This window comes from Eulemur rufifrons, chromosome 7 (assembly GCF_041146395.1).
Source record: "Eulemur rufifrons isolate Redbay chromosome 7, OSU_ERuf_1, whole genome shotgun sequence".
Taxonomy (NCBI): Eukaryota; Metazoa; Chordata; class Mammalia; order Primates; family Lemuridae; genus Eulemur; species Eulemur rufifrons.
In genome coordinates this window covers 83,361,728-83,387,653 of record NC_090989.1, presented here as the reverse complement: position 1 = coordinate 83,387,653, position 25,926 = coordinate 83,361,728, and the positions used below count along the sequence as shown (strand labels likewise).

Below are 25,926 nucleotides of genomic sequence, written 5' to 3'. Positions count from 1 at the left end.
ACTGGTTAAACTAACTAAAAGGGGATCCAAACACAAATATTCTTGTTATTCTGTAGATAGAAATATTAGCAGAGTAGCATCCAAATCCTTGTGCTGCAAAATGGCATTGCAAATATCTTAGGCAACATAATTGTTATCTCTTATGATCAAGATACAAATTTGTTTTCCTAGTAATGCTGGGTTTTTATAATGTAGTAAAACCGATTATCTTCCTTTAAGAGCTGTTTCTCCACATTTAACTTCACAAAAATATGTATAAGGTATAAAATCTCAGCAGACAAGGGGAACTTATAAATCTGACAGAAACTAGGAATTCATATGGATGAACATAGTTCACAAGATAAAGACGAGCTTCAAGATGGCTAACTAGAAGCACCCAGCACTCACCTTCTCCACAAAAAAGAACCAAAATAGTGGAGTAGATAATCACACTTTGAATAGAGCATCTAAGAAAAAACACTGGAATTCGACAGAGAAATGACAAGAAACACCCAAGGCATGAAGGAGAAGGAAGCGAGGTAGCTGATTAGGCCAAGATCAGCAAGGAGCCCCAGAGAGGCTCCCCAGTGCATGAAAAAGGTAAATGAGAGATATTCAGTAGTTCACATTTTCACCATGGACCCCTGCAACCCTAGCCATAGGAGAGCCCCTCGATCCTTGTGGACCCTGAGAATAGCATAGGGAGTTACCTGGAAACAATGTGACAGCATTGCTCCAGACAGGGAGTTCACACTGGGTCCTACACACCCTTGACACCTCATCAGCTACAGCAGGCACCATTTGGAGAGTCCAGACCCCATCATGCCACTTCCCTGGAGCCCCACTGGCATCCCCTCACATCCACTTAGGGGGCTGGAGCAGCATGATGCCAGTTGCATTCAGTGGAGTGGCAGGGTCCCCAGTACTCTAGCACACAGTGTCTTACACTGCAAGGAATATGCAGTGCAGTGCACCAGGGAGGCTGCACATGGGACAAAGGGAACCAAAGCATGTGCTCCCCAGGGCCTGGATGAGCAGCAACCTCCTCCCTGCCAGGAGCAGTGACACAGTGCACTTGCATACAGCCTGGGGCCAGGCTCTCCACCCCCACCTCCACCACTGGAGCCACTGCCGCCACCACCAGGGGCCAAAGCACACTCCACTGATAGCAACCCCCATCCCCAGCAGCAGGGCCACTGCACACTTGCATATGCCCTGAGGATTGGCTATTCTCCCCCTGCAAGTCAATGGATACCAAAGAGCATACTGTCCAGAGGCAGAGAACTGCCTGCTTGCAGCAGGTGCCACTGACAGCAACCCTGCCCAACCCCCAGCAGCAAGGCTACACTTACACACACCCTGAGTACAGACTCTCCCTGCCTACCACCACTGCTGCCATTACTTAAGCACTCCACTAGGGAAATTAGGGATTACCTCAGATTACCTCGTCCTGCCCACCACACCCTGAGGACAGGCCTGTCCAGCTTGCCACAGCCCCCACGCTTAGTGCCTGAGCATGCTGCCCAGAGGCCTAGGAATTTCCCAGCCCTGTCCACCACTGCTGGCATCTGTGCACTCCTCCCAGGGGCACAGCTGTCACCCACTCATTCATGTCATATAGGGGTCTGGGGACTGGCCCACCCAGCCCAATGCAGCCATCATTAATACCAACCCGAAGGTTGTACTGACACCACTACTACCATTGCCAACACCATGTATGCTACCCAGGGGCCCAAGGACCTGCCCACCCACCCAGTCCACTGCCGGCACTCAAGCAAGCCATGTGGAGGCCCAAGAATCAGCCCACTTAGACCTGTTAACACCAGTGCCCTTGTATGCCACATCAGGGTTCAAGGAAAGGCACATCAACCCACTACTGCTACCACTGGGACCGGAGGACTGGCCCACCTGGCATCACTGTCCCCAGCAAAACCTCGCCACAGCCTCAACTAACAACTGCAGCTTAAGACACTGAGGTAATCACAGACCCCTCTGATGCTATTTACAGCTAAAGGAATCATGTGGAGACTACACTACTGTGTGCACCCAGAATCAAAGCTAAAGTGCTTACTCAACCAATACCATAGATATGTCTTCAGGAAAAAGCATTCCTCTAAGAAAGCCAATCCAAAAAATTGGAAGAAGCAACTGTTAACACCAGATGCACAGATATCAATGTAAGGACACAGAAACATTTAAAAATCAAAGAAACATTATACTTCTAAAGGAACACAATAATTATCCAGCAACAGATTCCAATAAAAAAATAAATTTATAAAATGTAGGAAAAAGAATTCAAAATAATTATATTAAAGTTCAGTGAGATACAAGGGAACATAGATTAAACAATACAAAGAAATCAGAAAAACAATTCAGGATATAAATGAGAAATTCACCAAAGAGATAGATTTCATAAAAAAGAACCAAACAGGAACCCTGGAATTGATTTCAATGAATGAAATAAAAGATACATTTGAGAGCTTCAATAATAGACTAGATCAAGTAGAGCAAAGAATTTTAGAATGTGAAGACAGGTATTTTGAAATAATCTAGTCAGAAAAAAAATTAAAGAAGAATTTAAAAGAATGAACAAAGCCTGTGTGACATACAGGACACCACCATTAAGCAACCTAATATTCAAATTTTGGGCATTCTAAAAGACGAAGAGAAGGTCAAAGAATAAAAACCCTATTTAACAAAAACTCCCCAAGTCTAACAAGAGATTTAGACATTTGGATACAGGAAGCTCAGACATCCCCAAATAGATACAACCAAAATGGTCTTTTCCACAGCACATTATAGTCAAACTGTCAAAAGTCAAAGACAAAGAGAATTCTAAAAACAGCAAAAGATTAAACAATAACTCTCAGGGCCAAGATGGCAGACTAGAAGCAGCCTGAGCAATACCACTCCCGTGGAGAAAATCAAAGTGGTGAATAGATATTAACCTTTGGATCAATCATCTGAGCAAGAGCTCTGGGAATCCATGGAGAGGAGGTGGGAGTAAAGAAGACAGAAGTGGGACCAGCTGCTCAGCAGGACTGGAGGTAATTAGGGAAGGCACCCACACATGGGAAAAGGACAGAGGAGAAAATCCTGGGCTTCATGCTTCCCCAGAGGATACTGCAACTGCAACCAGAGTGGCAAGAGGACCCCTCTACTGTGAGCCCCAGGTGTTACAGCTGACACCACTGTAACATCCCAACCCCAGGGAGCAGGGAATCGTTGTGCTTGTGTGCACCCCATGGGCAAGTGACCTGGACCCCCACCACGACTGCCACTGCCAGGGGCTCTGGGCAGAGCAGGAGATAATAGCCTGGCACCCACTTCTGTGGCGAGGGTGATCCCACTCAACTGCACTTACTGTGGGACCCAGGCAGATCACATGCCCATAGCCCTTGGCACCTACTGTCCACTGCCAGGGCAGCTGGACCACTGCTGCTGCCACTGCCTGAAAGGCCCCAAGCAGGATGAAAGCCGATGAAGCACAGCCTTTGGATCTGGGTGAACTGCACACCACAGACCCACACCATCCTGCAGAGGTGCTGCACCCTGCACCTGCCCTGCCCTGCCCATGCATCCTGCCTCATGGCCATCCTGGCTCTTGTACATGAGCACTGTGCCCCGCAGACCGGCTCTACCTGTGTAGGCCAGGTGTCTCACTCCACAACACGTGAGCTGTGACCTGCTAGCCTACTCTGCACCAGTAGCCCACTCCTCCCATGTCCCATAGGCCTGTGGGGCCACTATGGCCTGTGCACCTACTACACCCTGCACCATACCCAGTGTGGACCTCACCCCACCCATGCACCTGGCACCTCAGCTGCCTAGGACTGCACATGTGTGCATCATGCTCAGTGGACCTCCGCCATCCTGTGAGTATGCCCTGTCCTGCTGGCCAGCACCACCTCATGTGTATACCTAGCACCAGGGGCTGGCCTTGCCACATTGGCCCAGTGACAACCACAAGAGATCAGGGAAGATACAACAGAGCAACAGCTTAAAGGCTCACAGTACATCCACCACACTCCTGCCTAGTCAAGCTTCCGGAGTAGGACCCAGACACACCATCTAGGGATCCATCTTTATCTTAACTGAGCAGCAGAGGTCCCAGCAGAGAAGAACAGGTGTACCATATCTGCTATCTGCTTTGAGCTTAAAGAAGTGGCCCCAGATGAGAAGGAACCAGCACAAAAACTCTGGCAAGATGAAAAAACGGCTTGTCTCAATGCCCTGAAAGGATTACAATAGCTCTCCAGTAATGAACTCCAACCAAACAGAAATTGTTGAAATGACAGATATGGAATTCAGATTGGCAACTAAGATGAATGGAATTGAAGAGATGGTAGAAAACCATCTCAAAGAAAGCAAAAAATAATTCAGGACATGAACAAAAAATTCATTAAAGAGATAGATAACATTAGAAAAGTGATAACAGGGCCAGGCACAGTGGCTCATGCTTGTAATCCTAGCACTCTCGGAGGCTGAGGCAGAAGGATCACTTGAGCTCAGTAGTTCGAGACCAGCCTGAGCAAGAGTGAGATCCTGTCTCTACTGAAAATAGAAAAAATTAGCCGGGCGTGTTGGTATGAGCCTGTAGTCCCAGCTACTTGGGAGGTTGAGGCAGGAGGATCGCTTGAGTCCAGGAGTTTGAGGTTGCTGTGAGCTATGCTGATGCCATGGCACTCTAGCCCAGGCAACAGAGCAAGACTCTGTCTCAAAAAAACAAAACAAAATAAAAAGAAAAGAAAAGAGATAACAGAACTTTAAGAAATGTAAGAGGCATTTAGGGAATTTCAAAATACATCAGAAAGCTTTAACAATAGATAAGACCAAGCTGAAGAAAAAATTTCAGAGCTTGAAGACAAGGATTTTGAAGTAACCCAGTCAATAAAAAATGAAGAAACAAGAACAAAGAATGAACAATCACTGTGAGAAACATGGAATTATTCAAAGTAATCTAATATAAGAATTACAGGTATCACTTATGGAGAAGAAGAAAAAGCAAAAAGCATAAAAAACCTGTTTGAGAGAATAATAAAGGAAAACTTCCTCGGTATTGCTAGAGATTTAAATATCTAGATACAAGGTTGTCATCAAATATCTGGAATATTCATATCAAATAGGAAAATACCAAGGCATACAGTCATCAGCCTAACCAAAGTCAAAGTAAAGGAGAAAATCTTACAAGCTGCAAGATGAAAGCAACAAGTTACTTTTACAAAGGAAAATCCATCAGAATAACAGCAGACCTCTCAGCAGAGACCTTCAAGCCAAAAGGAATTAGGGTCCCATTTTTAGTCTTATAAAAGAGAATGACTGCCAGCCAAGAATTTTGCATCTTGCAAAACTAAGTTTCATAAATGAAGGAGAAATAGTCTTTCTCAGACAAATGAACACAAAGAGAATTTGTCACCACTAGATGTGCCCTACAGAAAATACTTAAAAATGCTCTATACATGGAAATCAATACCTCAACAATGTAAAATCACCCAAAAGTTAAAGCTTACAATTCTTATAAAATAGTAGTACAAGGGAAGGAACAAAGCAACTAGGTATCATTCAACATGAGGAATAAAACATTGATATCTCACATATCAATACTAACGTTGAACATAAATGGTCTTTTTTTTTTTTGAGACAGAGTCTTGCTCTGTTGCCCAGGCTAGAGTGCCATGGCATCAGCCTAGCTCACAGCAACTTCAAATCCCTGGGCTCAAGCAATCCTACTCCTTCAGCCTCCTGAGTAGCTGGGACTACAGGCATGTACCACCATGCCTGGCTAATTTTTTCTATATATTTTTAGTTGTCCAGCTAATTTCTTTCTATTTTTAGTAGAGAGGGGTTCTCGATCTTGCTCAGGCTGGTCTCAAACTCCTGAGCTCAAACGATTCTCCCACCTCGGTCTCCCAGAGTGCTGGGATTACAGGTGTGAGCCACCACGCCCATCCCGACATAAATGGTCTTAATGCTTCACTTAAAAGATACAGACTGGCTAAATGAATAAAAAACACAGCTCAAGTATTTGCTGTCTCCAAGAAACCCATCTAGCTTGAAAGGATACTCGAAGACTCAAGGTAAAGGGATGGAAAAAATATTCCATGTGAATGCAAACCAAAAACAAGTAGGAGTAGCTATTCTCATATCAGAAAAAAAGACTTTAAATCCACAATTGTAAAAAAAAAAAAAAAGACAAAAACAGTCATTATATAATGATAAAGGGAGCAATTCAGCAAAAAAGATATAAGAATCCTAAATATGTATATACCCAGATTCATAAATCAAATATTCCTAGATCTAAGCAAAAAAATAAACAGCAACATCATAATTACCAGTAACTCCAACACTCCACTGACAGAATGGGACAGGTCATTGAGGCAGAAGATCAACAAAGAAACACTGGACTTAAATAGGATTCTAGAACAAATGTACCTAACAGACATCTAGAGAACATTCTACCCAAAAACTGCAGAAAATACATTTTTCTCATTGGCACATGGGACATTTCCCAAGATAGATCATATTTTAGCCCACAAAACAAGTGTCATCAATTCAGAAAAATCAAAATCATCCCATGTATCTTCTTCTCAGATCATAGTGAAATAAAACTAGAAATCAACTCCAAGAGGAACTCTCAAATCTACACAAATTCATGGAATTTAAACAACCTGTTGCTAAACAATCCTCAGATCAATGATGAAATTAAGATGAAAATCAAAGATTTTTCAAACTGAATAACAAACATGACATAAGCATCCAAAATCTATGGGATACAGCAAAAGCTGGAGCAGAAAGGTCACAAATAAACAATCTAATGTCATACCTCAAGAAACTAGAAAAATAAAAAACCAAACCAATCCAGGAGAAGAAAAGAAATAACAAAGCTCAGAGCAGAACTAAACAAAATGGAAATTAAAAAAAAAAAAAAAAAACAATAAAGGATCGACAAAACAAAAAGATGGTTCTTGGAAAAGATAAACAAAATCAACAGACCTCTAGCTAGATTAACCAGAAATAGAAGAGAAAGGACTCAAATAAGCTCAATCAGAAATTAAAAAGGAGATATTACAACTGATACCACAGAAATACAAAATATTATATGTGACTACTATAAAAACCTCTAGGCACACAAAGTAGAAAATCTAGGGGAAATAGATAAATTTTTGGAAACATATGACCTCCCAAACTTGAATCAAGAACAAATAGAAATCCTGAACAAACCAATAATGAATAACAAGATTGAAACAGTAAGAAAAACTCTTTCAACAACAACAAAAAAGCCCTGGACCAGACAAATTCACAGCCAAATTCTACCAGACCCTCAAAAAAGAATAGCACGCATCCATTCTACTAAGACTATTTCATAATATTGAGAAGTGAATCCTCCCTAATTCATTCCACGAAGCCAGTATCACCCTGATACCAAAGCCAGGAAAGGACACAACAAAAAAAGAAACCTACAGACTAATATCCCTTATGATCATGGACACAAAAATCCTCAAAAAATACTAGCAATTCAATAGCACATCAAAAAGATAATACACCATGATCAAGTGGGATTCATCCCAGGGATGTAAGGGTGGTTCAATATACACAAATCAATAAATGTAATTCATATCATAAATAGAATTAAAAACAAATACCACATGATTATCTCAATAGATGCAGAAAAAGCATGCAATAAAATCCAGGACATTTTCATGATAAAAACCCTTAACAAACTAGGCATATAAGGATAATAAAAGTCATAGATGACAAACCAACAGCCAACATCATACTGAATGGGAAAAATTTGAAAGCATTCCCCCTGAGAAATGGAACAAGACAAGGGTGCCCACTGTCACCACTTCTATTCAACATAGTCCTGGAAGTCCTAGCCCAAACAATCAGGCAAAACAAAGAAATAAAGAGCATCCAAATCAGAAAAGAGGAGGTCAAACTACCTCTGTTTGCTGATGATATGAGCTTATATCACAGAAAACCCTAAGAATCCCACCAAAATACTAACTACTACAATTGAAAAAAAAAATTCAGTAAAGTTCCAGGTTACAAAATTAATGTACACAAATCAATAGCATTTCTATATACTAATAACAGTCAAGCTGAGAGTCAAATCAAGAATTCAATAACATTTACAATAGCTACAAAGAAAATAAAATACTTAACCAAGGAGTTGAAAGATCTCTACAAGGAGAACTACAAAACACGGAGGAAAGAAATCATAGATGACATAAACAAATGGAAAAACATCCCATGCTAATGGACTGGTAGAATCAACATTGTTAAAATGTCCATACTACCCAAAGTGATTTACAGATTCAATGCAATTCCCATCAAAATACCAATGTCATTTCTCACAGATCTAGAACAAATAATGTTAAACTTCAAAGGAACCAAAGAAAGACCTCAAATAGCCAAAGCAACACAAGCAAAAAAGAACAAATCTTGAGGCACCACATTCCCTGACTTCAAATTATACTACAAGGCTATAGAAACCAAAACAGCATGGTACTGGTATAAAGGTAGACTCATAGACTAATGAGACTGAAGAGAGAACCCAGAAATAAAACATATAGCTATGACCAACTGATTTTTGACAAAGCAGACAAATACATACACCAGGAATAGGACATCCTATTTAATAAATGGTGCTGGGAAAACTGATTACCAAATGCAGAAGAATGGAACTGGATATCTATCTCTCACCATATACAAAAATTAACTTAAGATGGGTTAAAGACTTAAATGGAAGACCTGAAACCATAAAAATTCTAGAAGAAAATAGAGGGAAAACTCTTCTAGACATTGGTATAGGCAATGAATTTATGTGTAAGACCACAAAAGCAAATAAAACAACAAAAAAATAAATAGATAGGATTTAATTAAACTAATAAGTTTCTGCACAGCAAAAGAAATAATCAACAGAGTAAATAGACAATCTACAGAAGGGGAGAAAATATTCCAAACTATACATTTGACAAAGGGCTCACATCAAGAAACTACAAAGAACTCAAACAAAACACTAAGAATAAAACAAATAATCCCATCAAAAAGCAGACAAAAGACACAAACAGACTCTTCTCAAAAGAAGATAAACAAATGGCCAACAAACATATGAAAAAATGCTGAACATCACTAATTATCAGGGCAATGCCAATTAAACCACAATGAGACACCATCATAGCCCTATCAAAATCATCATTATTAAAAAGTCAAAAAATAACAGATATTGGTGTGGATGCAGTGAAAAGGGAACACTTATACATTATTGGTGGGAATGTAAACTTGTACAACTACTATGGAAAGCAATCTGGAGATTTCTCAAAACTTAAAAATAGACCTACCATTCAATCCAGCAATTCCACTGCTGGGTATCTATCCAAAGGAAAAGAAGTAATTTTATAAAAAAGACAACCGCAGCTGAATGTTTATTGTAGCACAATTCACAATAACAAAGATATGGAATCAATCTAAGTGCCCATCAACTGATGAGTGGATAAAGAAAATATGGTACACATATGTCATAGAGTACTACTCAGCCATAAAAAGGAATTAAATAATGTCTTTTGCAGCAACTTGCATCAAACTGGAGATTAATATCCTAAATGAAGTATCTCAGGAATAGGAAAACAGATATCACATGTTCTCACTTATAAGTGGCAGCTAAATGAATGATATATATGGTCATAAAGTTACAGGCATTGCAAATTAAGAAGGGAAAAGGGTGGGAAGGAGGTAAGTGATAAAAATCTACCTATTAATTACAACATACACTATTCTGGTGACTGGTTCACTGAAAGCCCTGACTTTAGTATGATACAATTTAGGCATATAACAAAAAACTTTGTATCCTCTAAATTTCTTGCAATAAAAAAATTAAAACATCAAGAGAAAAGCATCCAGTCACATACAAGAGAACCCTCTAGCAGTGGATTTCTCAGCAGAAACCTTACAGGCCAGGAGAGAATAAAGTGATATATTCAAAGTGCTGAAAGAAAAAAACTGTCAGTACGTACTATACACAGTAAAGTTAATCTTCATAAATGAAGTAGAAATAAAGTATTTCCCAGGGAAGCAATAATGGAGGAAATTCATCACTACTAGACCAGCTCTACAAGAAATGCTTTAGGATATACTGCACACGAAAGTGAAAGGACAATATCTACCATCACGAAAACACATGAAAATATAAAACTCACTGGTAAAGTAAACACACAAATGAGGAAGAGAAAGAACTCAAATGTTACCACTGCAGAAAACCACCAAACCACAATAAAAAACAATAAGAGAGAACAAAAGGACAAAGGATGTACAAAACAACCAGACAAGAATTAACAAAATGACAAGAATAAGTCCTCACATATCAATACTAATCTTGAATGTAAATGGATTCAATTTTCCATTGAAAAGATACAGATTGGCTGAATGGATTTTTAAAAAGACCCAACTATATGCTGCCTATAAGAAACTCACTTCACCTGTAAAAATATGTTTAGAATGAACGTAAATGTATGGAAAAAGACACTCCACACAACGGAAACCATAAGCAAGCAGAAGTAGCTATACTTATAACAGATAAAACAAATGTCAAGTAAAAAACAGTAAAAAGAGACAAAGAAGGTCATTATATAATGATAAAGGGATCAAATCAGCAAAAGGATACAACAATTCTCAATATATATGTACCCAACACCAGAGCAACCAGATATATAAAGCAAATATTATTAGCTCTAAAGGGAGAGATAGACTCCAATGCAATAATAGTGGAAGACTTCAATACCCCACTCTCAGCATTAGACAGATCATCTAGACAGCAAATTAAAAAAGAAACATTGGATTAAACTAGATTTTAGACCAAATGAACCTAACATATTTAGGGAATACTTTATCCAACAGCTGCAGAATACATATTCTTCTCATCAGCACATGAAACATTCTCCAGGATAGACCATATGTTAGGCCACAAAACAAGTCTCAACAAATTTAAAAAAACTGAAATCATATCAACTATCTTCTCAGACTACAATATAATAAAACTATAAATCTATAACAAGAGGAACTTTGGAAACTGTACAAATAAATAGAAATTATACAACATGCTCCTAGATGACCACTGAGTCAAGGAAGAAATTAAGGATAAAATTTAAAAAGTCTTGAAACAAATGAAATTCAAAACACAACATACTAAAACCTATGAGACATAGCAAAAGCAGTGCTAAGAGGGAAGTATATAGCCATAAATGCCTAGATAAAAAAGTAGAAAGATTTTAAATAAATAAGGTAATGAGGCACACCTCGCAGAACTGGGAAAGCAAGAACAAACCAAACTCAAAATTAGGAGAAGAAAATAAATAATAAAGATCAGAGCAGAACTAAACAAAATAGAGACTAAAAAAAATCCAAAGGATTAATGAAACAAATTTTTTGAAAAGATAAACCGGATCGATAAACCTCTAGCTAGACTAAAATATAAAGAGAGAGATAACAGCCAAATAAACAAAATCAGAAATAAAAAAAGGAGACATTACAATTAATATCACAGAAATACAAAAGATCACCAGAGACTATTATGAACAACTATACACTAACAAACTGGAAAACGTAGAGAAATGGACAAATTCCTGGAAACATACAACCTAATAAAATTAATCAGGAAGAAACAGAAAACCTGGACAGATCAATAATGAATAACAAAACTGAATGAATAAAAAAATCTCCCAAGAAACAAAAGCCCAGGGCCTGATGGCTTTGTTGCCAAATTCTACCAAACTTATAAAGAAAAACTAACACCAATTTTCCTCAGACTATTTTATAATATTTAAGAGAAGGGAATTCTTCTGAACTCATTCTATGAGGCCAGCATTACCCTGATACCAAAACCAAAAAAGGACACAATGAAAAAACAAAAAAAACAAAAAAAAAAAGAAAGAAAACTACAGACTAATATCCCTGATGAACATAGACACAAAAATCCTCAACAAAATACCGGCAAACCAAATCCAACAGCACATTAAAAAGATGATATACCATTATCAAATGGGATTTATCCCAGGGTTGCAAGGATGGTTTAACATACACAAATCCATAAACATGATACATCACATCAACAGAATGAAGAGGAAAAAAAACATATGATCATGTCAATAGATGCAGAAAAAGTATCTGATAAAATTCAATGTCCCTTCATGATAAAAACTCTCAAAAAACCAGGCATAAAAGGAACATATCTCAATGAAACAAAGATCATATATGACAAACCCACAGCTAACATCATACTATTAATAAAAGCAGAAAAGCTGAAAGCCTTTCCTGTAAGAACCTGAAGAAGATAAAGATGCCCATTTTCACCATTGTTAGTCAACATACTGGAAGTCCTAGTCAGAACAATCAGGCAAAAGAAAAAAATAAAAGGCATACAAATTGGAAAAGAAGAAGTCCAATCTTCCTTTTTTGCAGATGACATGATCTTATATTTAGAAAAACCTACAGGCCCCACCAAAAAAACCCTTATGTTTGATAAACAAATTCAGGAAAGTTTCAGAATACAAAATCAATATACCAAAATCAGGCCAGGCACAGTGGCTCACGCTTATAATCCCAGCACTTTGGGAGGCTGAAGCAGGAAGATTTCTTGAGGCCAAGAGTTTGAGACCACCATGAGCAACATAGTGAGACCCCTGTCTCTATAAAAAATAGAAAAATAAGCTGGACATGGTGGCATGCACCTGTAATCTCAGCTACTCAGGAGGCTGAGGCAGGAGGATTGCTTGAGCCCAGGAGTTTGAGATTGCAGTAAGCTATGATGATGCCAGTGCATTCCACCCTGGGCAACAGAGTGAGACTTTGTCTCAAAATAAAAATCCAAAAACTAAAATCAGTAGCATTTCTATACACCAATCATGAACTAGTTGAAAAAGAAATCAAGAAGGCAACCCCATTTACTATAGCTACAAGAAATTTAAATATCTAAGAATAAATTTAATCAAGGAGGTGAAATACCTCTATAAAGGAAGCTACAAAACACAGATGAAAGAAATTAAAGATGACGCAGACAAATGGACAGACATTCCATGTTCATGGAATGGAAGAATTAATATTGTTAAAATGACCGTACTACCTAAGGCAATCTACAGATTCAATGCAATCCCTATCAAAATACCAATGACGTTCTTCACAGAAATAGAAAAAATAATCCTGAAATTCACATGGAACCAAAACAGAGCCTGAATATCCAAATCAGTCCTGAGCAAAAAGAACAAAGCTGGAGGTATCACACTATCTTAAATCAAAATATATTACAAGGTTATAGTAATCAAAACAGCATGGTATTGGTATAAAAACAGACACAAAGACCAATGTAACAGAATAGAAAACCCAGGAATAAATCCATGTATTTACAGCCAACTGATTTTAAACAAAGGTGCCAAGAACATACATTGGGGAAAGAGCATCCTCTTCAATAAATAGTGCTGGGAAAATTGGATAATCACATACAGAACAGTGAAACTAGGCCCCTATCTCTCACTATGCAAAAATCAACTCAAAAGACTTAAATGTAAGAAAAGAAACTATAAAACTACCAGAAGAAAACAAGGAAAACATTCAAGGAGACTGGTCTAGGCAAAGATTTTATGGTTAAGACTTCAAAAGCAAAGGCAAGAAAAACATAGACTAATGGGACTATATTAAACTAAAAAGGTTTGCACAACAAAGCAAACAATCAAAAAAGTTAAGAGACAACTTCTTGAATGTGAGAAAATATTTGCAAAATTTTCATCTGACAAAAAACTAATTTCCAGAATATACAAGAAATTCAAGCAACTCAACAGCAAAAAAATCAAATAATCCCATTTAAAAGTGGGCAAAGGACGTGAATAGAGACATTTTTCAAAAGAAGACATACAAGTGGTCAACATGTATATGAAAAATTCAACATCATTAATCATCAGGGAAATGCAAATCCAAAACTACAATGAAATATTGTCTTACTTCAGTTATACCAGCTACTATTAAAAAGACAAAAAATAGCAGTTGCTGGTGAGGATGTGGAGAAAAGGGGACTCTCATATACTGTTGGTGGGAATGTAAATTAGTACAGCTGTTAGGGAAAACAGTATACAGCAATCCCACTACCGGGTGTTTATCCCATGAAAAGGAAAGGAAATTAGTATATCAAAAGTATACCTGCATCCCCATGTTTATTGCAGCACTATTCACAATAGCCAAGATATGGAATCAATCAAAGTGCCCATCAACAGATGAATGGATAAAGAAAATGTGGTGTATATAAACACAATGAATATTACTGAGCCACAAAAAAGAATGAAACCCTGTCCAACATGGATGGAACTGGACGTCATTATGTTAAGTGAAATAAGTCAGGCACAGAAAGACAGATATCACAGGTTCTCAATCATATGTGGGAGCTAAAGAAGTTGATCTCATGGAGATAGAAAGTATTAATAGAATGATAGTTACCAGAGGCTGGGAAGGGTGTGCGTATGCAGGGCTGGGGGGAATGAAGAGAGTTTGGTTAATGGGTACAAACATACAGCTAGATAGGAGGTTTAAGTTCTAATGTTTGATAGCGGAGTAGGGTGACTGTAATTAATAATAATGCATTACATATTTCAAAATAGCTAGATGAGAAGCCTTGAAATGTTCCCAACATATAGAAATAATAATTTGAGGTGACAGACACCCTAAATACCCTCACTTGAGCATTCTATGCATGTAACAAAATATCACATTTATCTCATAAATATGAACAAATTTTATACTATGTATCAACAAAAAATTTTTTAAAAGCAAAAATATATAAGTTCACAAGATAGCTCAAATAAACTCATAAAAATTTTACTTGTGAATATTACCCTATTTTGTATGTAAAGAAAAATTATTTGCATACTCCATTTCTTTACTACAAATTAAAAATTATTAAATTTAATCATGCTTTAAGAGATTATTCATACTTCTCAATGGTTGAAAAATGCAAACCTTTTTTCCATTGCTAGTGTTTATCTCTGTAACCCATGATAATAGGTGATTTTTGGTGCCATCCTTCCATCTGTAACATAGGCTTATTCCCTTTCTAACAATTAGCACGTAATCAACACATTTCCCAATGAATTTGATACTTGCATATAAAATTCATATAATACTTGCTTTGTTCATTCAACAAATATTTATTAACCCTGCTAAAAATGTGTCACTTAAGTGCTATGAAAATAGCATTGCTGTCATGGAACTTACTTTCTAGTTGCATAACACATACAAACAAAGAAATATTAGTAGGATAAGCCCATTATAGCCTAATTCTTCCTCTAAAGCTCTGGATAAAATAAAATAGCAACTACTTGAGGACTCTGAAAAGTAAATAAAAGTGAGTGGATCACAAAGGGTGGTCAAAAATTTGCAGGCACAACCTGCAAGGGGATAAATTTCCCAGGTTTTTGTTTTTATTTTATCTCATGGCTTTGCCCTAAGACAAGGCCATCGTCATAGAACTGTGCAGCAGAGTAGCAGCATGAATAGTTAAAATTACAATGTTCTGGCCAGAGAAACCAGGAAAAGGGGTTTCTGAAGGGCAGAATGTAGGGGGAATTTCCAGAGAGGAGAGAGCTGGAAAGGGGATTCTCCAATTATGTATATGTGCCTACACAAGTCTTGGGCTCATGCTTGAGCTGTGTAAATGTTGGACAGATCAACAGAAGCATAGCAAAGATTTAGATACCTGAACTAAAATTAAACTATACCTAAAATGTCACATTAACCTCTGAGTGGCATATGCACAGGGTAGGCCCAAAGCAGCACAGGAAAGACATTAAAAACTAAACTGAGGTCAGAACCACTTCCCACAGAAAGCAAGACTATACCTAATCATGTTGATTGCCTACTGATACCAATAAACAAAAATTAACATCATCCAGGGGATAATAGGACACAGAATCAAACCAACGTAATATTCAAATTTTCTAGTATACAATCTAAAATTAATTGACATATTTAAAAAAGAGGAAAATGTGCCCAATTCTCAAGGGAAAAGATAATCAATAGGTGCCAATCCTGAGTTGATCCAAACGTTGGAATTATCAGCAAGAGACTTTAAAGCAGCCACTAACTACAGTCCATGAGGTAAAAACTAACAAACTTGAATTGAATGGAAAGACATAGGTTCTTAGCAGAGAAGCAAAAATCATTAAAAAGCCAATTAGAAAACTAAGAGTTAAAAAATGCAATATCTAAAATTTTAAAAATCTCTTGGTGAGGTCAATAGCAGAACAGATATAAGAGAGATAAAAATAAGTGAACTGCAAGATACAGCAATAGAAAATATCCAGTAGATATATAGATATGAAGAACAAGAGAGAGGAAGAAAGATTGAAAAAAAATGAACAGAGCCTTAGAGACATGTAGGACAATATCAAAATAGCTAACATTCTTGTCACTGGATTCCCAGAAGAGGAGCAAAAAATTAAGGCCAAAAAATATTTGAAAAAAAAAATTGCTTAAAACATCCCAAATTTGGTGAAATACATACATTTCCAAATTCAGAAACTAAACAAATCTAAACAGAATAAATCAAAGAAAACAACACCTGGACATATCATAAACTCAAGCCAAAAATTTTAAATCCTGAAATAATCAAGAGAAAAATGTCAGATTATAATACATACAGGAGAAACTATTTGAATGACCACAGAGGAGGCCTAAAGACAGTCTTTTTTCTGAGCATTGAAGCTTTGATTTTCCATGAGTGCACTCCTGATGACTTGGAAATGTTGGATGTCTGTCTCCTTTCTGTGGCCAGGATTGTTTTATATCTCAGGAATGGAAAGGTCCTTTGCCTGAATACTCCAGTGCTAAGTGTAGAGCAGTTAGACTTCAAAGTGGTTGTGGAATAGCAATGAGCATACGTATCTGATCCTTGACAAGGCACAGCTGGATGGGAAACATGGACTGTTAAGCTTTTTGAGATGAATTCCTCAGATACTGGATCTCATAATGGAATTTTGTAGGAAGTATATGGTTTGCTCTTTACCTCCTAAGAAATGATGATTCTTTAAAGTACTGGGAGGAAGAAAGAATGTTAACTCAGAATTCTATAATCAGCTAAAATATCCCTCAGGAATGAAGGCAAAATTAAAATATTCTCAAATAAACAAAAACTAAGAGTATTTGTCATTAGCAGACTTGCTCTAAAGGAATGCTAAAATTCTTCAGGCTAAAGGGAAATGCTAGAAGGAAATATGTATTTCCACGAATGAAGTGAAACATAAATGTAAAAGGAAAGGTAAATATAAAAGATTATTTTTTTCCTTTTGAGTTCTGTAGGACTCCTAAAATCAAAAATTATAAAATCATCTGAAGGGGTTTCCAATCTGTATTATATATGCAGATACAATACATATACCAACTACGGCATAAAGGTTGTGGGGAGTAGGAGACAATGGTAAAATTACATGGTTGCAAGGCTTCTTTCTACATTTTACTTGAGGTGGTGTAATATTAACACTAAGTAGACTGAGAAAGTTCAGGTATATATTATATATTGTAATCTTTTTTTTTTTTTTTTTTTTTTGAGACAGAGTCTCACTTTGTTGCCCAGGCTAGAGTGAGTGCCGTGGCGTCAGCCTAGCTCACAGCAACCTCAAACTCCTGGGCTCAAGCGATCCTCCTGCCTCAGCCTCCCGAGTAGCTGGGACTACAGGCATGTGCCACCATGCCCGGCTAATTTTTCTATATATATATATATATATTTTTAGTTGTCCATATAATTTCTTTCTATTTTTGGTAGAGACGGGGTCTCGCTCTTGCTCAGGCTGGTCTCGAACTCCTGACCTTGAGCAATCCACCCGCCTCGGCCTCCTATATATTGTAATCTATAGAGCAACTACAAATAAAATTACAAAGGAATGTATTTTAGAATACCATATATAAATTAAAATGGGATATTAAGAGATGTTGAAATAATCCAAAAGAAGGCAGGAAAGTAGTAGCATAAAAACAAAAATATGGGGGACAAACAGAAAACAATACAATGGTAGGCCTTAATCCAACCATATTAATAATTACATTAAGTATAAACCATCTAAATACAGCAATTCAAAGACAGAAATTGTCAGATTGGAATTCTTAAAAAGAGACCTAATACATGTTGTCTACAAGTAGCCCACTTTGAATATTACAACATAGATAGGACAGGAAAGAAGAAGGGAAAAGATATATCATACAAACACTAATCAAAAGAAAGCTGGAGTGGCTATATTAACATCAAAGTAAATTTCAGAACAAGGATATTACCAGGGATAAAGACAGACGTACATAATGATAAAAAGAGTTGGCTGGGTGTGGTGGCTCACACCTGTATCCTAGCACTCTGGGAAGCCGAGGCAGGAGGATTGCTTAACCCAGGAGTTTGAGACCAGCCTGACCAAGACCTGTCTCTACTAAAACTAGAAAAATTATCTGGGTGTCATGGTGCACCTTTAGTTCCAGCTACTTGGAAGGCTGAGGCAGGAAAAGTGCTTGAGCACAGGAGTTTGAAGTTGTAGTGAGTCACTGCACTCTCCCCAGGGTGACAGAGTGAGACTCTGTCTCAAAAAGGAAAAAAGAGTTGATGTATTAAAATACACAATTCTAAATGTTTATGCATCTAGCAGTAAAGCTTCAAGATACATGAAACAAAAAACAGAAGTGAACGGAGAAACAGGCAAATCCACAATTATATTTGGAGACGTCCATGCTTCTCTCCCAGCAACTAATAGAACTAGTAGAGAAAACCAGTAATGATACAGAAGACCTAACAACAATATCACCAACTTGATGTAATTGACATTTTTAGAACATTCCACCCAACAATAGCACATGAAATAGTCTTTTACAAGCACACATAGGACATTCACCAAGACACTCTGGGCCAATAAAAACCTTAGATTGGGAAAAACTGACATCTTAAAAGTATGTTTTCTGACCACAAACAGAATTTAAAAGGGCTATACAGTAGCTCACTTTGTTATCTCTCTGTGTCTTTTCACTGTTCGACTTGTCAATTTTATACATCCAGAGTATACTGCTACATAATCAAGTAGACAAAATAGGAAAAGCAGAGTGAGGTTATTTATGGAAAGTTCTATTGAAAAGATTGTGGTCTTTCTTTAGAAAGCCACAGGGAGTTATTGATGGTTTATTTGCAAATGACTTCAAAGCACAGTAGACAATGTTTTGGTACACAATACACAAGACACAATATCAGCTATCATTATTTTCAATGGAAATAAATCCAAAAGGCAAGTAACTAACATTATAATTCTAATGTATTAGCATGGAATAATAGTTTCATCTTGGATATTTCACTTCTTGACTTTAGAACTGTTCAGATGGAATTAATTTTGAAGCATTCCATTTTTTCCTTGATTTACAATCTAAGAGAATCACTATTTCTACTTTTCCTTTAAAACATCCTTCTTTCAGTCACCAGTCCTTGAGCAAGAGTTTGGTCATTCAGATGTCTAACACATTTTAAACACTGAAAAATATTGCAAACACTTTTGAAAGCAAGACAAGATACTTAAGACAAATGGCCACCAAATGCTATTCCTGCACCAATGACTGGTGTTATGGATTCAATTACCAGGTATGGCATTTTCTGATACGACTCATGATTTCTTAAGGGCAGATGATCACATAACAAAAATCATATAATGTCATTAGCATTTTCTCATTAAAAAATAAATCTTAGAAGGCACAATATCCCTAGCATAATTTCTGCCTATCAAGGTCTACCTGTTAACATCTCACAGAACTCTATGCTTGAAAACACAATTTGGGAAATACTGCCTTAAGGTTTACTTTGATTAGTAATTCAATGTTGTTGTCTTTTTTTTTTTCTTAATTCCCTGCTCTGGAGAAAGAGTGTTCTGAAACAGCTGAAAAACACTGGCTCAATAAAAATATTTAGAAACATAGACCTCTCCCCCCCCCCGGAACGTAAGATGAAAACCAGAGTTGAAGGGGGCAAAAGAAAGAAAGAAACACAGGAAATAGAGAAATACAGTCAAGTTAAAACTATGACCACACAGAGGAATGGGTCTCATTTATGATTGGGTTATGGACGTGTGGTGTTTGAGAAGACGGCTATTGGTCAGGTTTTTGCCTTGGATGATAAGTTGGACTGTAATATTTCTAGGGTGAGTCACTTCCAAGTTCTCTATTTCTTAAAAATTCAAAGGGAAACACGCTGGAGGGCTTGTATCTCCGATTTCTAATCATTGCTCCTACGCTTTTTCAATACAATGAAAGACCACTAGGGGGAGGAAAACGCACAGTACCAGATCCTTATCAGCAGTGCTATCAAAAGTCAACAGTTCCTATTATTCTCAAGCAAAAAGAGACTTCTAAGGTACGCAGCACCAAGATACCACCTTGAATCTAATCTATAGCCAACATGGAATTTCTGAAGTCTTTGTTGGCTTTACATGAAAAAAGCACGTCTTCTGAATAGAGTTGAATCCTACAAGCTGATTAAAATGAAAAAAACAAAAATGGGAGCATAGCAAAGTCTCCCTGAAGTGAGTCAGGATTGCAGAGGGCTGTGGCAGCGCATTCCGCCTTCGAGATGGGTGACAACTTAAACCACTGTGGGCAGAGGACGCGCAGCAACTCTTTGGAAAAGGCCTCCTTTCTAGAATCCATAACCACTATGGTTAGCCACTGTGCCCCTTTCTCTCGCCCCCAAACTAATCTCGCTTTCTCTCGTAAAAGTGAATGAACTCATTTGTTCCCAGTATTCCTTTCCATATCTCTCCCTAGCCAGCCTGCTACCCGTAGAAACAAATATACGACACGTACTCTGTCGTAGGAAAACACAATACCCTCACTACTGCAGAAGACGGAGCATTGAACTGACACACGTCAGAAAAGCAGCCCCAACAGCACCCCAACTTCGGGCGGAAAAGCAAGGCGCAGGCGCAGTAGCACACACTGTTACCCGACTTGCCCACTTCCCCCTCCTCCCCTTCTCAATTTCACTTCCTCTCCTTTGCATATCTGCTTCCGGGGCATTGTAGGCTCGGCCCCTCCTCAGCTCTTACCCTCATCTACTGGAGGAGGGGGGGGAGTCTAGGGGGTGGGGAAGAGTTCGTTGTTTGTTTACATGATGTGAGCGGAAAAAGAGACCAATAAAGTTTATTCTGGAAACAAAAGGAAAAAAAACAGGGGCGACAGAGAAAGGAGACGGGGGCGGGGGCGTGTGGCGGGGGCTAGCGAGGAGAGGGAGCGAGAAGGAGAAAGCGGCAGTTCCGGTGCCGCCGCTGCGGCCGCTGAGGTCTCGGGCTGCTGCTGCCGCGGCCGCTGGTGCTGGGGCTGGGGCCGCCGGTGAGGCAGGGCTCGGGCCCGGCCGGGCAGCTCCGGAGCGGCGGGGGAGAGGGGCCGGGAGGCGGGGGCCGTGCCGCCCGCTCTCCTCTCCCTCGGCGCCGCCGCCGCCGCCGCCGACGCCGCCCGCGGGGCTGGGACCCGATGCGGTTAGAGCCGCGGAACCTGGAAGAGCCCCGAGCGTGAGTAGAGCGCGAACTGGCCGGGAGCGGGCGCGGTGGGGATGGGTACAGGGTGGGTGCTGAGGACTCCCGGGCGCGCCCGCCGTATTGGGCGGGGGCTACCAGCCGGTAGTCTCACAGCGTCGGCCCGCGGCGGAGTTTGCCTGCAGTCGCCGCTCCCTCTCACTCGCCTGCCTCTGGCCTCTCCCAACTGCAGAGGCGAGGGCTCGCCGCTCCCTCTCCTTTCTCTCTCTGGCTGCCGCCTAGCTCTTCGTTTCCTTCCTCTCCTCCCATTTTTGGGGATGGGGTGGCTGGAGGCTGAGGAAGTGCGCCCAGGGCCGCCGCCCCGGCCGCAGTGGCTCAGTCTCCCGCGCCCCGCACGCCCACCCGGCCCGCGGGTGGCGGGGCTGCTGCGGGCACCGCGGCGTGAGAGGTCCGGGCGCGGAGCCGCGCGCGAGCTGTTCCTGAGGGGCTGTCACGCCCGAGGAGTCCGGCCCCGCCAGCTCGGCGGCCCTGCGTTCGCATATTGCTGGGTTTAAACCGCCCGGCAGGGGTATGGAAGGAAAATCGCTCCCCCCACCCTGCAGCTCCCCTCCCAACCTTCCTTTCGAGGTTGTTTTTTCATTTAACCGAGACAATCAAACGTTTGGATCTTTCTTTCATTCATAGACCTAAGACATTGTCTCATGTGACTTGTTTCTTTACTAAGTCTATTATGTGATGCCTGTTTTCGTAGCTCCTAAGTGGCTCTGAAAGGTAGGGTAGCGCCCAGGATTGGACTATGTAAACACCAGACGTTCAGCCAGGGTGTTTCGACCGCGGCTTGAGGGGTTTATTTTAGGATGCTAAAGGAATAGTGGTGATGGTGGCCAACCATGTTACTAGACTTGGGAATCGAAAGCTATTTTTTTGGATGTCAATAATTGAGAAGCTGTTTGCATAGTTATTTAAAGGGTAAACGGAGCACAAGACAGGGCTTTGTAGAAAACAGTCTGCATATTCTTTAATGAATTAGAGTTTTGATTTCATCTTGGTGAGGCTTCCTCATTCCAGCACTGCGCCTTTGTGCACATGCAGGACCTGAGTTTGCGGGACGATATTATGAATTGTAGTTTGTGTGGCTGGGAAGAACCCCTAGAAAACTTAAGTAAGTAAATTCTAGGTAACTCAAGGAGTGATTTTTACTGCCACTTTTGTACCACTTCAGGCAATATTGGTCTCATGTTTTCCTGCTTAGAAACTGGATTCTCTGGGTATTTGCTTACATTGCATCGTACAGAATTTGTTTCTGTGCTGGATTGCGTGTTGTAGGAAAAGTCTTGGAAAATATTTAAGATACCGTGTTGCTAACTTAGTTTGGGTAAATCAGAACACGTTGTGTTTTTATTAATGCGCTCTCAAAGCAACTGCAGCCTAAGAATTTAACATGTATGTGTATTCAAGTTTTAAGATTTTTTAACTGAAGCATTGAATTCTGGTTGACAGCATAGATCTCCATCTAAACATCACATGTTCTGGAAAATTTTAATTATCAGATTAACTGTTCTGCAGTGTCATCAGCCAGAATTATCTGAAGAGGGCCGTGTGTGTGTGTGTGTGTGTGTGTGTTTGGGTGTTTTTTTGGTTTCTTTTTTTAAGTTTTCTCATGTCACATTTTGGGACAAAATTAAATAAAATTTCATTCATAACTTTGTTTCTTGTGCGTTTTCAAAATAGAGTGCTCTCCTATTAAAATCACAAAATAGGTGATTGAAAGAAATGATAGCACATCATAATAGTAAAAGCATCATGGGGAAAATTACAAGAAAGTTAATAAATATTAATAATATTTTATCATTGACTATGACTCTAAAGTTTAAAAGACATTCCTGTCAGTTTTAAGTGAATTTGAAATGAACCCCCATATAAATGCAAAACAGTATTCCTATCTAAAGTTTTTTTATTATAAGTAAACTGGATATAGCATTAAAGAAATGTCACTAAATACAGATACTGTACTTAAACTGAAAAATTACTTCATGAAAGTGTAAATTCTCATGGAGCTAGCTATATTATAAAGGGAGACTAAAAGTGCAGTAGCTTTGCCTGGCTCTCTGCATGGGACAGTGCTTCTAGAGGCAGAGCTTTATAAACTAAACTTAAAAGCAAAATACTTATATAATGTGAAATAGATTATAATTTTTTTCTAAAGTAGTTTACTTTGTGTGTAGTTTATTCCTTGTTAGTGCCCTTTACTGAATAAACATGTTTAAACAGTTGTGATTACCATTTAAAGGGCATTTGCTCTGTTGATCTGTTTATTTGAAGAGTGCTAACTTAATCCCATTTGATCTCTTTAGCTGCGAGAGTAGCATTAAAAGGATCAGTTCTCTATTATTTTATATCTTGAATTCCAAAGTAGGGGTGATTCTTTAAATGAAATGTGTTTCTTAAGCCTTATGAAAGATTTCATCTCTGGTGAAAATGTTTATGATCTTAAAAATTATTCAACTTTAGAAGCTTAAGTCTTAGAATATTGTGGTTTATGTTTTATTAGCACAGTTATCAGTTTTAAGCATTATGTATCTTGAGCCATATAACAATCCTGTGGACAGAGCAGTGTTACTATCCCTAGGAAATGATATTCTCATCTAAGGTCAGACAGGTGGCAATTGTCAGACTCATCAACAAAACCAATGTTTTGTGACTCCTTTCATACTACTTCTAATTTGCTGCAGCCCATTTTTTATTAGAACTAAAAAAACTAGGGCACAGAGAGATTTAATTAAAATCATCTTTTTCCTTATTTGCATTAATACATATGTTTATTTAATTCACTTTACAACTTAAAACAGTGGTTTTCAATCCTGGCTACACATTAGAATCATCTAGGAAACTTCTTAAAAATACCAGTGCCAGAGTCTTGTCCCCAAAGATTCTGATTTAATTGGTCTGAGATGGAGCCTAGACATATGTGTTTTGTTTGTTTTAAAGTTCACCAGGTAGTTCTAATTATTAGAAAAGATTAGAAAAGCAAGGACCTGTGCAATTTGGTCCTTGCTTATCTTTCTAGGTTCATTTCTCCTACCTAGGGCTCCCCTGACCCTTGCTGCTCTCTTGTGCAAATACCGTTTGTACCTGAGACATCTGAGCACTCCATTCTCCTTCCTTAACTAGCTGACTCCCACTCATCTTTTACATTACCTTCTTTGAAAAGTCTAGTCTGGGTTAGGTGCCCCTGCTTCCTGTTCCCATAGCACCTTACACTCCCACTGTCATAGAATTGACCTCACTGCATTGTAATTATCTATTTGTTTTTCCATATCCTCCACTGGTATATACAGTTATATTCTTATTGCCAAGCATGGCAGCCCATACATTATAGGCACTTGACTGAACAATTAAATATATTAGAGACAGACTTCTTTACAACATGTGATGATTCATAAGCACCAAATAAGTTTTTATTCTTGCCAAATACATTTAATGTGTTTGGTCACTAAAAATGTACATCCCTGAAATTGCCACACATATGAATTTTATTTGGAGACAATTGAGTCACCCCAGACACACACAAAGAAGAAAAAAATTATTTTTTTATTTTGTAAAAATAATGTAAAAATTATTGTACATAGTACTACACTGGAAATCAGGAGACTTGAATTCATATCCCTGTTTCACCACAAACATTTGGGCAAGTCTCAATCTCTTTGGGCTTCATCCTCCTCTGTAACATAGAACAGTTGTTGCTCTGTAAGGTCAGTGATGTAGGCTTAAAATTTTATGAGTGTTAACAATATTGGCTTTGGAATCTGACCCACCTTAATTCAAAACCTGGTTCTTAAAATTACTGGCAGGATTGCTTTGGACAGGTTTTCTAATCTATATAATGGAGGTAATTACTACTCAATGGACTTTTTGTTGAATTAAATGAGATAATGTAGATCCAAGAGAGTTCTTGACCTGGATCAGATGCTTAATAAATGTTCATTTCGTTTCACCTTAGGAAGTGTTAGATCTCATGAGCAGACTTATCTGAGATAACAGAAGGACACAGTTTATGTAATAAGTCCTATTTTCTACCTTGCTGACTGCTAGCACTGCAGGTGCGTCTAGGGACCAAAAACCACTGTGGCATTTGGTTTCATTTTCTATTCCACTATTCCACCCTATTCCACTGCCAAACACCCAGGCGTTAGTCAACCTACTTGGGAAATAATTATGCCTGGTAGTTTGAACCATGATAGGATAGCAAGTGCCAAACTATTAATACATATTATAATATATAGTTATATATTATATAAAATACATAATATTTTGGAGGGGAAAGTCTAAACCTAAACTGATGACCTTATACCATCTCCAAAGATGAGTAACATCAGATTTGATTATTCTAAAAGAAAGGAACAAATGAAAATTAAGGATGATTTATAAA

General features: G+C 38.7%; 1 protein-coding gene across 1 annotated transcript in view; it reads left to right on the top strand.

Annotated features, from left to right (window-relative positions):
* Positions 1-21,470: 21,470 nt before the first annotated feature.
* Positions 21,471-25,926, top strand: part of PIK3CA (phosphatidylinositol-4,5-bisphosphate 3-kinase catalytic subunit alpha) — an 84,518-nt gene continuing 80,062 nt past the window's right edge. Inside the window, exon 1 of the mRNA XM_069472909.1 lies at positions 21,471-21,533. The gene's annotated coding sequence lies outside the window, so the exon portion shown is untranslated. The remainder of the gene's footprint in view (positions 21,534-25,926) is intronic.